Source organism: Moschus berezovskii, chromosome 1 (genome assembly GCF_049115385.1).
Source record: "Moschus berezovskii isolate FMDL1 chromosome 1, NW_MosBer_1.0, whole genome shotgun sequence".
In the NCBI taxonomy this organism is placed as follows: domain Eukaryota; kingdom Metazoa; phylum Chordata; class Mammalia; order Artiodactyla; family Moschidae; genus Moschus; species Moschus berezovskii.
Genome location: NC_142460.1, coordinates 3,439,814 through 3,458,297, shown reverse-complemented (window position 1 = coordinate 3,458,297; position 18,484 = coordinate 3,439,814). Strand labels below are relative to the sequence as shown.

The 18,484-nt window shown below is 41.2% G+C and overlaps 1 protein-coding gene across 2 annotated transcripts in view; it reads right to left on the bottom strand.

The window, feature by feature from the left end:
- PCBP3 (poly(rC) binding protein 3) overlaps window positions 1–18,484 on the bottom strand; it is a 232,573-nt gene extending 214,089 nt beyond the window's left edge. For both annotated transcript variants that reach the window (XM_088834878.1, XM_088834881.1), the window contains exon 1: window positions 18,324–18,484. The gene's annotated coding sequence lies outside the window, so the exon portion shown is untranslated. The remainder of the gene's footprint in view (window positions 1–18,323) is intronic.

Here is an 18,484-nt window from a genome sequence, read left to right as displayed (position 1 = left end):
TTTAACCTTCCTACCAGTTTTGTACATGGTTGATTTACTACCTTTACTGTACTTTTGCCATTGCCAATGAGATTTTTCCTGTTGTAATTTTTGTGTTTCTAGTTGTGGACTTTTCTTTTTCACTTAAAGAAGTCCTTTTAACATTTCTTGTTAAGCTGGTTTGAACTTGTTAAGATGGTGATAAACCATGAGATTTTGCTCATCTGTAACTTTTTTTTTAATCTCTCCATGAAAATGAATGAAAGCCTTATTAGGCAAAGTACTCCTAGTTGTAGGTTTTTCCCTTCCCCACTCCCTTCTGACCTTAAGTTTCTACTGAAAAATCAGCTGACAGACATATGGGCATTCCCTTGTACTTAACTTGTCACTTTTCCCTTGTTTCTTTTAATATTCTCTCTTTATCTTTAATTTCTGCCAATGTGTCTTGGTGTTATCCTTGCTTGGCTGATCCTGCTTGGGACTCTTTTTGTTTCCTGGACCTGGATGCCTGGATGTCTGTTCTTTTTTTTCCCAAGTCAAGAAACTTTTAAGCTATTTTGTCTCTAAGTATATTCTCTGCCTCTTTCTCTCTTCTCCTTCTGGGACTCCTAAAATGTGAATGTTGCTATGTTTGATGCTGTCCCAGAAGTCTCTTAAACTGTTCTCACTTCTTTTTATTCTTTTTTCCATTCAGCTTCAGTGATTTTCAATACTGTCTTCCAGATTGCTCATCTATTCCTTTACATCATATAATCAACTGTTGATTCCTTCTAGTGTATTTTTAATTTGTTATTGTAGTCTTCATCTATGTTTGGTTGTTCTTTATATTTTCTAACTCTTTGCTCGAAACTTCTAACTTCTCACTCTGTTCATCCATTCTTCTCCCAAGTTCTCTGATTATCTTTATGATCATTATTTGAACTCTTTATTGGGTAGACTGCCTATCTCCACTTCACTTAGTTCTCTTTCTAGGGCTTTATCTTGATCCTTCATTTGTAACATGTTCCTCTGTCTCCTCATTCTGCCTAATTCACTGTTTTTACATTTCCCAGTCTTGGAGATGTTGTCTTTTTAAGGAGATGTCCTATGTGTCACAGAAGACTCACTTTTGGTCACCAGAGCTATATGATCTAAGTTTACCCCCTACGTGCATTATATGGGCCTTCCGTTGTGGTGGATTGACTATTATGAGTGGTCTAGTAGGCATGGTGACCCCCACAGTGGTTGGTTCCAGGCCCTGCCTAATACAGAGGCTGCCAGTCACTGGTTGGCGGAGCCAGGTCACAGGGTAGCTGGCTGCAGATATCTGGGGGTTCCCAGGGCCAGGTTCTGGGGTGTGTCTTACGAGGCAGGTGTTCCTAGATCTAGTGCCCATCTGCTGATGGGTAAGGTAAGAATCCGGAAGTTCCTGGGGATGGCGCCTGACCACTGGTGGGTGAAGCCAGGTCCTGGGGCTAGTGCTGGCCTACTGACAGATAGTTCTGGGTCCTAGGATTTAGCTGCATGACCCAGGGGTCCCAGGGCAGTTTTGGACCACTAGTTGGTGGGGTCAGTTCCTGACGCTGCTGGGTGCAGAGTACACAGTATCCTGAAGTTTGTGTAGGCCCTCTGGTGCCTAGGGCCAGATCCTAGGGCAGGTGGCTGAGGGCCTAAAGTGTCTGAGGTGGGTTCTGGCATGGGCAGTGGCCTAGTAGGTCCCAAGGCTGATGCCAGCCTATTTGTGGGAGGGCTGAGCCCTAACATGGTGGTTGCAGGGCTGTGGTACTCCTGATGCTAGTGTCTGCCAGCTGATGGGTGGGGCTGGGGCCTAGGGTTTTCTGGAGGTGGTGCCTGCTGACTGGTAGGCAGAACTGGGTCCCAGGTTCTCTGGTTACAGGGCCAGAGTCTAGTGCCTATACACCAGTGTGCCAGGCTGGGTCCTGAATCCTCTGGTGGACATATCCAGGGGTGGACATATCCAGGGGTGACTGTGGGCTCAAGGGGTCTTAAGGCAGTCTGCTGCAATTGGGATGAGGCTATGTTCTCATCCAGCTATTTACTTGACTTGAGGTACCTCCTGGTATCTAGAGGCTGGTGGGCATAGGCAGAGCTGGGCCCCAAGGCTAATAAGCTAGAGAAAGGATTCCAAAATGGTACTTGCCAGCACCAGTGTCCACGTGATAGAAGTTCCCAAAAATGGCTGTCCCCCTGTCTATGTCTCCAGGATGAGCTCCAGTTGCCCCCTGCCTCTTTGGGAGGTTCTCCAAGATCAGTTGGTGGGCTTGACCCAGGCTCCTCTCAAATTACTGCTTCTGTCCTGGGTCCCAGAGCATATGAGATTTTGTGTGCACATTTTAAGAGCAGAGTCTATCTCCTACAGCCCTCTGGCTCTCCCAAAAGTTAGTACCCTGACCTTCAAAAAGCCAAATGTTCTACAGGCTTATCTTCCTGATATAGGACCCCCAGGATGGAGAGCCCCACATAGCATTTGGACCTCTCATGCCTTGGAGAAAACCTCTAAAATTATTATTATTCTCCCATTTATGGGTCACCCATCCAGGGGTATGGGTATGCCATCCCTCCTATCCATCTAATTTCTTCTCTATACCTTTAGTAGTAGAAGATCTTTTCCGGTAGATTCCAGTCTTTCTCATAAATAGTTGCTCTGTAAGTAGTTGTATTTTTGGTGTGCCCATGAGGATGTGAGCTCAGGGTCTTCCTACTCCACCATCTTGGCTAAGTTTTCAAAACACATTATTTTAAAGTACACATGGAACACTCTCCAGGAGAGACTAAATAACATTTAGTGTAACCACTCAAAAAAACAAATGTCAAAAGTCATTTAAAGGAAACAAATTGCCATTTAAAGGAAAGAAATAAAAGCATGCTTTCTGATGGCAAGGGAAAGAAATTCAGACATCAAGAACACAAATATGAACATTCACAACTTTGTAATAATTAAACAACACATTCCTAAAGAAACATGGAATCAAAGAAGAAAGCACAGAGAAAATTAGAAAATACTTTGAGATGACTAAAAATGAAATTACAACATAAAAACATTGATAGGCAGCAAAATCAGTGATGAGATAAATCTGTAGCTGTGAATACCTATATTATAAAAGAATATATATCTCAAATCAATAACTTAACCATCCATCCACCTTAAGAAACTATAAAAGAACAAACTAAATACAAAGTAAGCAGAAGAAAGGAAAAAACAAGTATTAGCACAAAAATAAATGAATTAAGAAATAGAAAACAATAGAGAACAAAAAACAATGAAACCAGAGGTTGATTTTTTTTTCAGAAGTTGATTCTATGAAAAGATCCAAAATACTTTATCCATATCCACAAGAAAAAGAGAAGGAACACTTAAATTACTAAAATCAAAAATGAAATTAAGAACTTTATAGAAACAAAAAGGATCATCAAGAAATACAATGAGCAACTGTTTGCCTAGATAACCTAGGTGTAATGCCTGAATTCCTAGAAAGACAAAAATTACCAAAATTGATTCAACAAGAAATAAAAAATCTGAATAGACCTAAGACAGGTAAAGACTTTGATTTAATAACAGAAAAACTTCCCACAAGGAAAAGTCCAGGACCAACTGCTGAAGAATTGATGCTTTTGAACTAAGGTGCTGGACAAGACTCTTGAAGAGTCCCTTGGACAGCAAGGAATTCAAGCCAGTCAATCCTAAAGGAAATCAAACCTGAATATTCATTGGAAGGACCGATGCTGAAGCTCCAATACTTTGGCCACCTGATGCAAAGAGTCGAGTCATTGGAAAAGACCCTGACGCTGGCAAAGACTGAGGGAACCAGAAGCAGGTAACAAAGGATGAGATGGTTAGATGGCATCACTGACTCAATGGACATTAGTTTGAGCAAACTCCAGGAGGAAGATAGTGAAGGACAGGGAAACCTGGCATGCTGCAGTCCATGGGATCGAAGAGTTGGACATGAGTTAGCAACTGAACAATAAGAAACTGACTTCACTAGTGAACTCTGCCAAACATTTAAAGAATTAACATCAATCCTTCACAGACTCTTCCAAAAAGTACAAAAAGACACTTCCCAACTCATTCTATGAGACCAATATAATCCCGAAATCAAAACCAAAGATATCACCAAGAAAAAGAAAACTATGGACCAATATGCCTAATGAATACATATGCAGACATCTTCAATAAAACACTAACAATCTAAATCTAGCAATAAATATGTAATAGGATTATCCACCATGACTAACTGGAATTTATCTAAGGAATGCAGGGTTCCTTCAACATGTGAACATCAGTCAATGTAATGCGTGACATTATGAGGGACAAAAACCACATTATCATCTCAATAGATTAGAGGAAGCATCTGACAATGATAATGATAATCTTTTATGATTAAAAAAACAAAATAAAACTAGATGGAAACTTCCTCAAATAAAGGGCATTTACAAAAATCCGAAGCTAACGATATAATTAATGGTGAAAGGCTGAAAGCTCTCCCCCTAAGATCAGGAAGAAGACAACCGTGTCCACTTCTGCCAAGACAATTCAACATTATACTAAGAGTTATAACTAGGGCAATCACACAAGAAATAAAAATACAGGGACTTTCCTGGTGGTCCAGTAGCTAAGCTCCCAGTGCAGGGGGCCCAGGTTCAATCCCTGGTCAGGGAAAAAGATCCCACATGCCACAACTAAGAGTTGATATGACACAACCAAAGATCACACATGCTGCAACAAAGATGGAAGTTCCCAGATACCTATGACTGAGACCTAGCACAGCCAAATAAATAAAATACAGGGCATCCAGATCAGAAAGGAAGGCACAAAATTAACAATATACACACAGAAAACTTTCAGAATCCACTTTAAAAATATTATTACAGCTAATAAATTCCATGCTCGTGGATTAGAAGACTTACTACAGTCAAAATAGCAGTATTCCCATATTGATCTACACATTCAATGCAATCCCTACCAAAATTCTAGCTGCCTTTTATGCAAAACTTGACAAGCTAATCCTAAAAATCATACGGAAATGCAAGGGATCAGGAATAGCCAAAACAATCTTAAATAAGAACAACAAAGTTGGAGGACTCACACTTCCCAATTTCAAAACTTACCACAAAGTTCCAGTAATCGTGACTGTGTGCTTTTGGCATAAAGATAGATATACAGATGGATGGACTCAGATTGAGAGTCCAGAAATAAACCCATGTTCTATGGTCAACTGATTTTCAACAAAGCTGTTAAAAGACCATTCACTGAGGAAATAGTCTTTTCAACAAATGGTGCTCAGACAACTGGATAGATGGATACAGACACTCCTTCCTCACACCATACATAAAAATTAACTCAAAATGTATCAAAAGCCTGCATTTAAGAGCTAAAACTTTCAAATAAAACACAGGTGTGAACCGTTGTAACCTGGGATTAGACAATGCTGTCTTAATTATAACACCTAAAGCACAAGCAACAAAAGAAAAAATAGATAAATTAGACTTCATGTAAATGTGCATCAAAGGACACTATCATGAAAGTGAAAAGGCAACTCACAGTTAGAGATATTTACAAATCATATATCTGATAAGGAATTGGTAAACAATACAGAAAGAATTTTTGTGCTAGGGCTAAGTCACTTCAGTTATGTCAGACTGTGCAACCCTATGGACTGTAGCCCACCAGGCTCCTCTGTCCATGGGATTCTCCAGGCAAGAATATTGAAATAGGTTGCCATGCCCTCCCCCAGGGATTGAACCCACATCTCTCATGTCTCCTGCATTGGCAGGCAGCTTCTTTACAGCCCAGCAATAAAAAGACAATCCAACTTTAAAATGGCCAAAGGATCTAAACAGGAATTTCTCCAAAGATATACAAATGGCTATGAGTACACAAAAAAGTGCTCAAAAGCATCAGTTATTAGGGAAATACTAATCAATACCACAGTTAGACACTACTTCACACCCACTAGGATGGCAATAATCAAAAAATTGAAAATAACAAATGTTGGTGAAGATGTGGAGAAACTGGAACTCTTATGCATGGCTGGTAGGATAAAATGGTACAGCATCTTTGGAAAACAGTCTGGCAGTTACTCAAAAAATTAGAGTTATTATTTGACCCAGCAATTTCACTTCTAAGTATATAGTCAAAAGAAATGAAAACATGTTTTCATACAAAACTTTGTACATAAAAAAAAAATTTGCACATGTTGACAGCACATTATTCATAACAGACAAAAAAATGGGAAAAAGTCAAATGTCTGCCTACTGATGAATGGAAAAGCAAAATGCAACCTGTCCATATGTACTAATCAGCCATAAAAAGGAGTGAAGTACTGATACATGCTACAGCGGATCATGGAAGGATCTTGACATTATTATAGTAAATGAAAGCAGCTAGATACCAGAGGTAACATATTCATGACTCCACCCATATGAAAAGGACATATCAAGCAAAACCTTACAGACAGAAAGTAGATTAATGGTTGCCAAGTTCTGGGGGAAGGGAGGAATGGGGAGTGACTGTTAAGAGGTATGAGGTTTTTTTTTTTTTAGGTGATAAAAAATGCTCTGAAATTAGGTATTGTGAAAGTTGTACAACTTTGTAAATATACCAAAAACCACTGAATCTAAACTTTAAAAGATGAATTTTACACATGTAAAATATACCCCAAAAAATTTTAAGTAAAGGAATTTTTTAAATTATAAAAGTGAAATCTAAGTACTTTTAGAAAAATTAGAAGTGTCTACTATCAATTAATAAGCAAAAAGTGGAATTCCTAAAGAAGGCTCTTCAGGCAGAAGGGAAATGACCCCAAAATAAAGGTCAGGAATGTAAGAGAGCAATGAAAAGCAAAGAATCAGTCAGTTCAGTTCACTTCAGTCGCTCAGTCGTGTCCGACTCTTTGCGATCCCATGAATCACAGCACGCCAGGCCTCCCTGTCTATCACCAACTCCCAAAATTCACTCAAACTCATGTCCATCGAGTCAGTGATGAAAGCAAAGAATAGATAAGTGAAAAGCAAAGAATCGATAAGTGAAAGAGAAAGTCGTTCAGTTGTGTCCAGCTCTTTTCGACCCCATGGACGGTTTAGCCCATGGAATTCTCCGGGCGAGACTACTGGAGTGGATAGCCTTTCCCTTCTCCAGGGGATCTTCCCAACCCAAGGACTGAACCCACGTCTCCCACATTGCAGGCGATTCTTTACCAGCTAAGCCACAAGGGAAGCCCAGGAATACCGGAATGGGTAGCCTATCCCTTCTCCAGTGGATCTTCCCAACCCAGGAATCAAACCGGGGTCTTCTGCATTGCAGGAGGATTCTTTACCAACTGAGCTATCAGGATGAGTAAATCTAAATGAACATGGACAGTATGTGAAATATTAACACTGTTAATGTTACTTCGTTGAGTTTAAAAAGAGCACATAGGATTAAAATATACAGTTACAAGCACACATAAATCTGGAGGGGAGAATGGAGTTTAAGTATTCTAAGAAACTGTGATCTCTGGATGGCCCAAGAGGAAGGTGTAACTGAATTATCTGGGTGAGTTAATAACACATTATCTAATTCACATGGAACCACAAAAAGAAAATAGAATATAACCTCCAATACACCAGAGAGAGTGGGAAAGTAGAATGATTTTTCAAAATCATAATATTAGTTTCAAATAACACAAGAGAGAAAAATAAACACCGAAAACATGGGACAAGAGTGACATATAATAGGCTTGTAGATTTAAACTCAAATAGATCGTAATTACATTCAATGTAAATGAGTTGAATGCTCCCATTAGAGAACAAAGATAATCAGATTGGATGAAAAAAATCTAACTGCATAACCTTTGCAAGAGACATATCTAAGGTATAAAAACATAGGCTGAAAGTAAAATGATAAAAAACAAAGATTTCATGCAAATATGAGCCTAAAGACATCTGATATAGCCATAATAGTATCAGACACACTGCAACAAAAAGGCAAAGATACATTACTAGAGATAAAGAGAATCACTCAGAATAATTAAAGTCTGAATTCATCAGGAAGACATAACCATTTTAAATTTGCATTCTCCTAATAATATGGTTTCAAAGTATATAAATAAAAGTTGACAGAACTGCAAGAAGAAATAAGACAAATCCATAATCACAATGAAATTGTGTAATTATCTTAGTAACAGATATAACAACCAGACAAAAAGGCAGTCAGAAAACAGAAGACGTGAGTAATATGCTTATTGAGTTAGCTGAATAGAATATATAGAACACTGAACCTAACTCTTTTCAAGCACACAGGAACATTTGAGAAAACATATAGACCATATTCTACTATAAGGCAAATCAGGAAATTTCAAAAGATTAAAATAAAGAGCATGGTCTCTGGGCAATGCAATTGTGATGGAAAGGAATAAAATAAGAAAATACACAGATGTTTGGAAATTTTAAAATATTCTTCTAAATGACTTACAAATCAAAGAAAAATATCATAATGGAAATTTTATTGTACTTGCTCAGACTGCTATAACAAAATACCATAGACTGGGGGCTTAAACATAGGCATTTACTTCTCAGTTCTGGAGGCTGGGAAGTCTGAGATCAAGGTGCTGGCATGGTCATGTTCTGGTGAAGGCCCACTACCTCACTTCCAGCTGGCTGCTTTCTTGTTGTGACCTCATATGGCAAGGAGAGAGAGAAAGAGGGCAAGCTCTCTGGTCTCTTATAGAGAGACCTTATGGAGGCACTAATCCCATCACAAGGATCTCACACTCCTGACCCCTTAAACCTAATCACCTCCTGAAGGCCCCATCTCCCAGTACCATGAATCTGGGGTTAGAGCTTCAGCAGGGGAATTTGAGGGAGGAACAATTTAGTGCATAGCATTTACTAAACAGTGATGAAAATACCCCAAATCAAACTCTGTATGATGCAGATGAAACATTATTTATAAGGAAACTTGTCACTTAAATGCGCATACTAGTAAAAGATAAAAGCTGCAAATGATAAAGTAACCATTCATCTTAAATGAGACAGTGAACAGCTACAGGAAAAGAAAATCACGGGTCAATTTCATTCATAGACATGGACTCAAAAACTCCCCCTAAAACATTAGTAATCAGCATCTAATCTATGCTGCTGCTGCTAAGTCGCTTCAGTCATGTCCAACTCTGTGCAGCCCACCAGGCTCCACTGTCCCTGGGATTCTCCAGGAAAGAACACTGGAGTGGGCTGCTATTTCCTTCTCCAATGCATGAAAGTGAAAAGTGAAAGTGAAGTCGCTCAGTCATGTCTGACTCTGTGTGACCACATGGACTGCAGCCCACCAGGCTCCTCCGTCCAGATGATAACAATAGGCTAGTATGAACAAGTTTTGTTTATACAGTAGTCATCTGTGGGTGGTGGAATTAAAGAATTTTATTCTGCTTTTGATGCTGATCACTATTTCATAAAATTTCTAAATAAGCACTCATTATTTTATGAATCAGGAAGAAGTATTTTTGAATTAATAATTAATACTTTTCTGATCTTTCATCTTTTTGAATTCAACTAGTTAATGAATGATGAGAAGAAAAGAAAAAGAGCTCATTCAGAAGAGCCACTTAATCTGAGTAACCATTTCAACTACAAAACCTTGTTTTCAGTGTCTCTATTTGGTTGAAAACAAAGAAAGGGTGGATAGGAGTAGAAAAGGACTTGCAAAGATAGGGATGTGATAATAGCAATTCAAAGGCTTTTTGCCCAGACATTAAGGGAGCCATCTCATACACAAATGTGTCTATAAATAGAATACTGCACTTTAATGAATAATTTAAAAGCACTTTGCAAACAGGGTTAGGAAAACAGGAACCTAAATGCTCAAAAATCAATAGTTCTGTCCTATCCCCATAGTGGTGAGTTACGGAAACAGATGCTTGAGTTGTACACTTTTTGAAGAACACTGGAAGCTGTATGGTTAATATCAAAAAGCTTAAAAACCTCTACAAGTTTTGACGTGAGAATTCTGCCTTTAGAAATCTCTTTCAGAAATAATCAAGGATACACACAATGAGTTTTGTATAGGATACTTATCAAAGCATTATTCATTAAGGTAAATATTATAAACGGCATCAATGCCCAGCTATATGAAAGTGGTTCAATAAACTGGGACACCCATTGGAATATTATGCAGTCATTCAAAATAATAATTTAGAAAAATATGATATGATGCAAAAAATGTTCACTATCTATGAAGAAGAAAGCTGTTCATAAAATATATTATGGAATGAATCCCAACTTGAGGAAATGCATATCATATATTATATAAAAGTAGAAAAAATTGGCTATCCTTGTGTGGTAAGATTATACATGATGTTGATTTTGTGCTTTGTACTTTCTGCCTATTTCAATTCTTTTATAAATAGAAAAATATTTTAATAATTTAAAAATTGATTATCCCCAATAGATTCAAACAACCTTCATCAGCCTAAACCTACTTCTAGTGAGGTCACTGGGAGATCAGTACAAATTTGGTGCATTAGTCTTTGACAGCTTCATGACAAACTGTAACAAGGCCACAAGTCTGAACAGGGTTGACTGGGTCCTCTGCTTAGGGTCTCATAAGGCTGCAGTCATGATGTTGGCAAGATTATATTCTCATTTGCAGGCTTAACTGGGGAAGAATCTGCTTCCAAGCTCACTCAGGTTGTTGGTGGAAGTTGCTTCCTTGCTGTAAGACTGAGGGTCCCGACTTCCCACTGGTTGTCTCTGGAGGTGGCCCTCAGCTCCTAAAGGCCACCTTGCAGTTCCTGCCATGTGGGCTTCTCCAACATAGGTGCTTACTCAAGCCAGCAGAGAGACTCTCTAAATCAGTTTCCGGGCTTCCCTGGTGGCTCAGTGGTAAAGAACCCACCTGCCAATGCAAGAGACGCAGATTTGATCCCTGGGTTGGGAAGATCCCCTGGAGATGTTAATGGCAACCCACTCCAGTATTCTTGCCTGGGAAATCCCATGAACAGAGGAACCTGATGGGCTACAGTCCATGAGGTCGCAAAGAGTAGGACATGACTTAGCGATTAAGCAACAACAGCAAATTAGTTTCCAGCAAGATAGAATTGCATAATGTAACATAATAATGGAGTTTGTGTCCCATCACTTTTGCCTTATTCCATTAGTTAGGAACATATCACAGGTCCCACCTCAGTGGGGATGGAGGTATTAAACAAGGTATGAATGAATACTAGAAGGTGAGGACATGGTGAGTTCAACTTCTTTCACACAGTCTGTCCACTCTACCTAGCTTCCCACTGCAGAGCTCAGACAAAGGAGAGAAGCTTGCACTTGGATGTGAAGACTCTTGTGATCAACCAACCACTCATAAACACAACTGAACCCTGCCCTTCGCACCTCTGATGTAGGACAGTACTGTAAAAAGCGATGGGAATGTTCACGACGAGTCAGAGTTCATGTAGAGGATTTCAGCAGGGCCTGTGCCAGCCATGAAGGATGATTAAGATTTCAATCAGGGGAAAGGAATGAGAATGGGAGATATTTCCTCTGCAATGAGGAGAGATAGAGAGGCAGGAACTCCCAAGATGGGTTCTGAAGAAAGTGAGAAGGATGGTTTGTTCACAAGAAATCTAACTGGCTCCTTGATAGACAAGATACTTAGAAAAACTCCAAACAAGATCTAGAGAGGAACACAGTTTTAATTTTGGCTAATTTGGCAGTACAGACATCAATCAGCTTTCACAGTGTGATTAAATATTACTAATATTTACCAGTCTCCAGTTGTCCTAAACTTCCAGAACATGGAAGACTCTGCCTTCCTGCTCCATTTGAAACTAGGCATATCCAGAATGACTCCCTCCAGCCAAAAAAACGTGAACAGAATGGACCAGCTTCTAAAGTGATTAACTGCAACTGTCTCCATATTCTAAAAGGGTCCATATCTAGAATATTTAGGAAGCAGTTCTGCCAAACTTCAAAGGAACAAACATCTCTCCCTTTCAGAAGTTACTGCAGAGATGATGAAGCATCATCTTGTTACCAAATCTGATTAAGAGCAATACAAGGAAAGATTATTAGTCAATACTTCTTATGAAATATATACCAAAATCAAAAGTGAAAGATTATGTACTTGGATCCAACAATAATTTTTAAATGTACTATATCATGACAAAGTAGAGTTGATCCCAAGAAACCAATGATGATTTAAAATTAAAAATATTAATGATGATTTAAAATATTAAAATATTTCACCTCAGAGTTCAAGGAAGAAAATATGTAAAATTATAAAATAGGTAAAGAAACCATCTGATAAAATTAAAAATCTATAGATGATTTTTTTAAATATTTAGTAGGTAAGACCATCCTTACACTAATAAAAGGAATCTACCAGTACACAACAAACCTCATATTTAACTGTTTGAAAACATTGCCTTTAAAGTGAAAAACAGTATTAGGATAGCCTTACCACAATTTCTATGCAACTTTGTTTAGTGGTCCAAACAAAGGGAATAAGACAAAAAAATAAAATAAAATAAAAGATTTAAGGACTAGGAAGGAAGAAATGAAATTATAACTATTTACACAGAGAAATTCAAAACAGATCCACACATTTGTGAGGTCTGGTATGTTTCAAAGATAGTACTGCAAATCACTGGGGAAAGAACAGTACTCAATAAACAGTACTGGCCGAAGGAAAAAAAAAAATCTAAAATCATATCTCTACCTCCTGCCTCATACAAAAATAACTTCAAAGTAGAATATAAGGAGGACATATTTTTTAAAAATCTTTAAGAGGAGGATATCTTATGACCATGAGGTATCAAACAATTTCTTAAAGATGACTTAATAGCCACAAACAGTAAGAAAAAGATTGATAAATTTGACGACATTAAAATTAAACATCTGTTCATCAAAATAGCATTTTTAAAAGGATAAAAAATAGGACACAAATAGAATCCAAATATATAAAGAACTTCAAAAAAGCTATAAAAAGGATAACCCAGGCACAAAAACAGACACGCAATATAAGGATACAATTTATAGACTTGAAAACTCAGGGAGCCAATAAATGGGTAAAAAAATCCTCAAAATCACTAGTAATTAAGGAAATAGAAATTAAAACAGTGAGATGTTTCATATCTACTCAACTGATAACAATTTAAACATCTGAATTACAAAGGATCAGCAAGGAAATGAAGAAACAAATCTTTGGGACATTGTTTACAACAGCTCTGAGGTTGGAACTGGGCCTACCCTACGATCCCAAAATCCCCACAATATCATGCGTAGATAGATGTATACCTGATCCACTCTCCCCTGTGTTCCCAGCACAGGGAAAAGCGGACCAGTGGGACATGGCAACTAGCAGGGGTGGAGGCTGAACAGGCTGCTTAGAGGAAAACTTCAACTGGGACTAAAGCCAGGTAATGCAATGTCAGAAACCAGTTTTGCTAGGAAATGAAACTGGGGATCAGAACCCTGCTAACTTAGGGCAACCTCCTCCTAAATAGCAACTAGATCTGTTTATCTTCGACAGCCAAACTGACCAGGTTACTTCCTCTTTAAATTTCTCCAGCTGAAATCTAGAGTAGAGTCCCAACTCAGTTTCCTGCAGACACTCTAAAAAATTTTCCGTTAAATATAATGGTTTAACACAACCCAAATTAATTATCTTATAGTGCAGGAGGTCAGAAGTCAATCTTCAGCCATACCACCTTAAATGCACCCAATCTCAGCTGATCTCTGAAGTTATGCAGGGTCAGGCCTGGTTAGTGCTTGGATGAGAGGACATCAGACACAGGTCTCAATGGGCTAGAATCAAGGTGTCAGCCCAGTTGTGTTCTTTTCTGGAAGCTTGACTGGAGAACCAATTTTCTCACCTTTTCCAGAGTCTGGAGGCTGCCTGTATTCCTTAGTTCATGATCCCTTTCATCTCCAAAACCAGCAGTGAAGGGTAGAGTCTTCCTCAATTCACAGCATTCTGACACTGACTTTTCTGCATCTCTCTTCCATATTTAATGACCCTTGTGACAACTTTAAGCCCACTTGGGCAATTCAGGATAATTTCTTTGTTTTAAAGTCAACTGATTAGCAACCTTCATTCTAACTGCTACCTTAAATCCTCTTTGGCACATAACATATTCACAGTTTCTGGAGCTCGGGATGCAAACAGCAACAGCGTTGGGAGGCCATTATTCTGCATATTACACCTCTCCTCAACTTCCCCTCCCCCCACAATACCTCTAGCAGAGTCAACCTTTCCACAACATCGCCCATACCTCCAGCCTCAGCACTGCCATATTCCCTGTCCTCCAATGAAACCAACTTTCTGGTCTTTTGTAATCAGTGTATACCTATCTATTCCCAAATAATTACAGCCCAAACTCCAGGGCTCAGTCCAGATGTCAGCTTCTCTCTGAAGCCTTCTTTGAATCCTAGTCTAAATGAATCACACACCAACCCAGCTTTCTGTGTACCCCAACTGCAGCACTGAGTGTGTCCCCTGTAATCCGTCTTCATGTCCTGTCCTCAGTCCAAAGTGCTGAGTCCTTCAAGATAACTCTGTCTCATTTCCCTGTGGGTTCCCAGATCATAGCACAGGGCCTCGCAAACAGCAGCAATCAGAGAGGATTTCTGAAATTTGGAGGAGGCAGAAGGAAGTTGCCCTGGGTCTCCCTCAACAAACCAGATGTCAAAGAGTAACCGGGGTTACATGTACTGCTGACAGGGCCAAAGAACTAGTTCAGATGTTCATAACAAAAAACACCTCAACAATCCACTGCTTTGTTTGATGCACAATTTACTATCATGTGGAAGAATCTCTGTACAAGTGACACCAATTATTTTTTACTACTAACCTGTTCTAAACAGACAAAATTAGCCTCAAGATAAATGAAGGATTTATCTAAAATGACATATAAAGATGTACTCAAAACTCTAGACAAGAGAGTAGATATTACTCCAATGCAACAGGAATGCTTGGCAATTGCCCAACAGCCCCACCACATTCTCAGAGGGCTCCAGCCCCTCTCCAGGAAGACTGAGAAGCACCATGCCAATGAGGCTGAAGGATGTTACAATCAACTCTGTTTGTTGTTGTTTGGTCACTAAGTCATGTCTGGCTCTTTTGTTACCCAGTGGACTGTAGCCCACCAGGCTCCTCTGTCCATGGGATTTTCCAGGCAAGAATACTGGAGTGCGTTGCCATTTCCTTCTCCAGGAGATCTTCCAGACCCAGGGACTGAGCCTGCATCTCCTGAATTGCAGAAGGATTCTTTACCACTGAACCACCAGGGAAACCCCAACTCTGTTTAGGGAAAAGCAAAGTGCCTCTATGTACAGATATACATGTATATATATATATATATATATATATATATTTTAATGAAGAGTACATTTTTAAAGAGGGTGTTAGTTAAGCAAACAGGGTCTCACTTAATTTAAATGGCTTGTTAGTTGATGTCCATACTGTAGGAGGAAAATTCTCACCTGGGGTGAAGGGGACTAACCAAAGCAAAGGTTGAATCAGCACAATTATCAACGTTCTAGTAAAAGAGATATTAATATGCCTTGAGTTTTTAAAAGGCATACTTTCATTCAGGTCCAACAGGATTCCTTTGTTCAACTCTTCTTTAATAGTGTGAATCCTGAAATTCATTTTAAAACTCCAAAACCACACTCACACTGGAAATAAACAGGCATGTATTCAGCACCATGGACAGTGGGGCGGGGGTGCTTTTAAGAGTCTCTGCAGCCAGAGCTGACAACTAACACCAGAGCCCTCCCGAAATCTACAGTATTCAATCTAATGTTTAATTTGGGAGTGATTCTAATACATGAGCATATATTTTTCTTTGTTATGGCCTAAAGGATAGCCTTTTTTACCAAAGGGATGCACAACTTTCATCTACCAAAATCTGCTTTATGACCACTTTCACAATAAAGCCCTGAGATTTCTGTGAACATAGGAATAACTTTGCCATTGACTCATGACTACAGGTCCAGGGAGTGAAACTGCCAGAATAGAAACAGTGTCCAACCTTGAATGGCTAGACTGTTTCAAGGACCTTGTGGGACTTCTGCAAATATAAACACTGCATGCTCTTTTAAACTTGGAACAAAATAAACCCATATGGAGAAATTTTCTGATAAATACCTTTAAAATGTAATCATAAAACTGTATTTTCTCCAACTCTGAGTATTAATAAAGATATCTGGAAAAGTGATGGTGTAAAGTCCAACATCACCACTAATTAACACCACCTGTGGCAATATCAGTCACAAAGCCCTTATTTCTACACAGGATATCTAATCTTTTCAGCTAAAAAACAAAATAAAAACTCCTTTTACCAGCAAACCTTTTTTCAAAACCTTATAATATTGAGTATTAGCTAAGAAAACGCATGCTATGCTTAGTCACTCAGTCGTGTCCAACTCTGTGCGACCCCACTGACTGTAGCCCAGCAGGCTCCTCTGTCCATGGGTATTCTCCAGGCAAGAATACCGGGGTGGGTTGCCACGCATAAAGTTATATAAATCCTAACACGCTTGCAATGAACTTGCCCTGTGTAATAACAGCATCTACGAACAAGAGAGCATTAGTGCTCAAAAGTGACCAATGCCAGTCAGTGACTGCACTGGTATTTGAAGACCACTTGATACCTGGTGGATCTCCAGGTCTGAACACACCACTCACAACTACTCCAGTTCCTCTGAGGTAATGATCAATGAGATTGTTTCGGATTCTGCCAGCAACCCCTCCAGAGTGTCACTGTTCTGCAAACAGTCTCTGGGCCAAAATGCACAACTCTGAGACATTTTATGATGATATGAGTTGTTCCTGTGCGTGAGAGGACTGGAAGTCAGTTTTCTTCAATAGGAAAGTATCTTTGCACAGTTCCTTTGGTTCCCAATTCTAAAAATACAAGTTCAAAGAACAGAGATGGGGCAAGAGCTCACCCCTGACAGCAAATTAAATTCTGGAAGGATGAGGGCAACCTATGCCAGAGGAATGGTGTGAACTGCATGGTCTGTTTATTACCCAGTCTAGTCTGTAAACGTCTCTCATCAAGGCCCTGCTGCCCTAGGATTCCTTTTGGTCAATTACACATTAGAAATCCTCATCACCGCAGAGTGCCCTTAGCCCACATGCAGAGCCAAAGAGACCCGGAAGTCCGTGTTGCCTCAAAAGAAGGTGGGGAAAGATAATCAACCTCAAGCACAAGGTTTAAGACCCGGCTTTTGTTAACTTTCAAATTTGTTATGCAAGTACTTCGGAGTACTAAGTAAAAAAGTAGAAGCGGAGAAACACACACACACAGAGACACACTCTCAGTAAACAATACTTCCAGAGTGAAACATTTATGGGAACAATAAGAACACTTTTGGACCCACCCCCAAATAAAAGAAGAACATACAGCAGTCAGAAGAGGGGGACCGCACCGCCGCAGGTGCCCTGCTCCAGGCTCTGACACGGGTCACGGAGGGAGGCAGACGCGAGTCGAGGCGGTAGACGCTGGGCGTGTGAGCGAAGGGGACACAAAGAGCACCCGCGGATCCCCTCTCTCGGTCCCGGCGCCGCCCGAGCTCCCCGCGCCCCTTCCCTCCCCTGGGCCCGCCGCCCCGAGCCCAGCGCCAACCATGCGCTTTCCCTCACATCTTTCCTCGGTCAGACGCGACGAAACTTACACCGTTTTGAAATGTGAGCCTCCTGAAGTCCGGAGCAGACCTGCGGCGGACACCGGCTGACAGGCCAGCCTGAACCCCGCGATCCTTGTTTACAACTTGTGATCGCGGAGGGCGGCCCAGGCGGGGTCCGCGCTTCGCCGAAGCCGCGCTGTCACTTCATTCAGAAACCCTCCCGGCGCCCAGTTTCCGTCCGGATCGGCTATCCCGTGAGCTCGCAGCGCGGCCCGGGCGCCAACTTGAGGAGGGGGCGCCGCCGGGTCCTCCGGGACTGCCCCGCCCCGCCTCCGGCCCCGCCCCGCCCCGCCCGGCCCGCGACCCCGCGGCAGCCCAACTTGGTCCGGGCCCCACGAGGGTCCGCCGCGCTCCCCGCGGAGCTCGGTCTGGCGGAGACCTGCGCCCCGCGCCCGGCCCGAACTCCGAACCCGGTCACGGGTTCCCGACCCCCGGTTCGACCTCGATCTCGGCTCGACCTCGACCCCAGTTAGGGGTCTGGGGCCCCGCTTGGACCCACGATCCCCGCACCGATCCCGGCCAGGACTCCGTCCCCCGACCCCCGATTCTTGTTCCCGATCCCTGATCCGATCTGGGCTCGACCCTGGCCGGGACTCCTACCCTCGACCCCCGACCCCGGCCCCGGACTCCAGCAGATTCTCCACCCGGGATCCCCGGCCCTACCCGCTATCACTCACCTGTCCCGCGGCAGAGGGCGTGCCCGCGGGCCGGCCCACGGGAGGGCGGCCGGGGCGGGGCTGGGGGTGAGGACTGAAGATCCCGGTGGTGCCTGAGCCTGAGGCGACCAAGCCTGAAGAGACTGAGGCGACTGAGGCGGCAGTAGCTGCTCCTGGCGCTT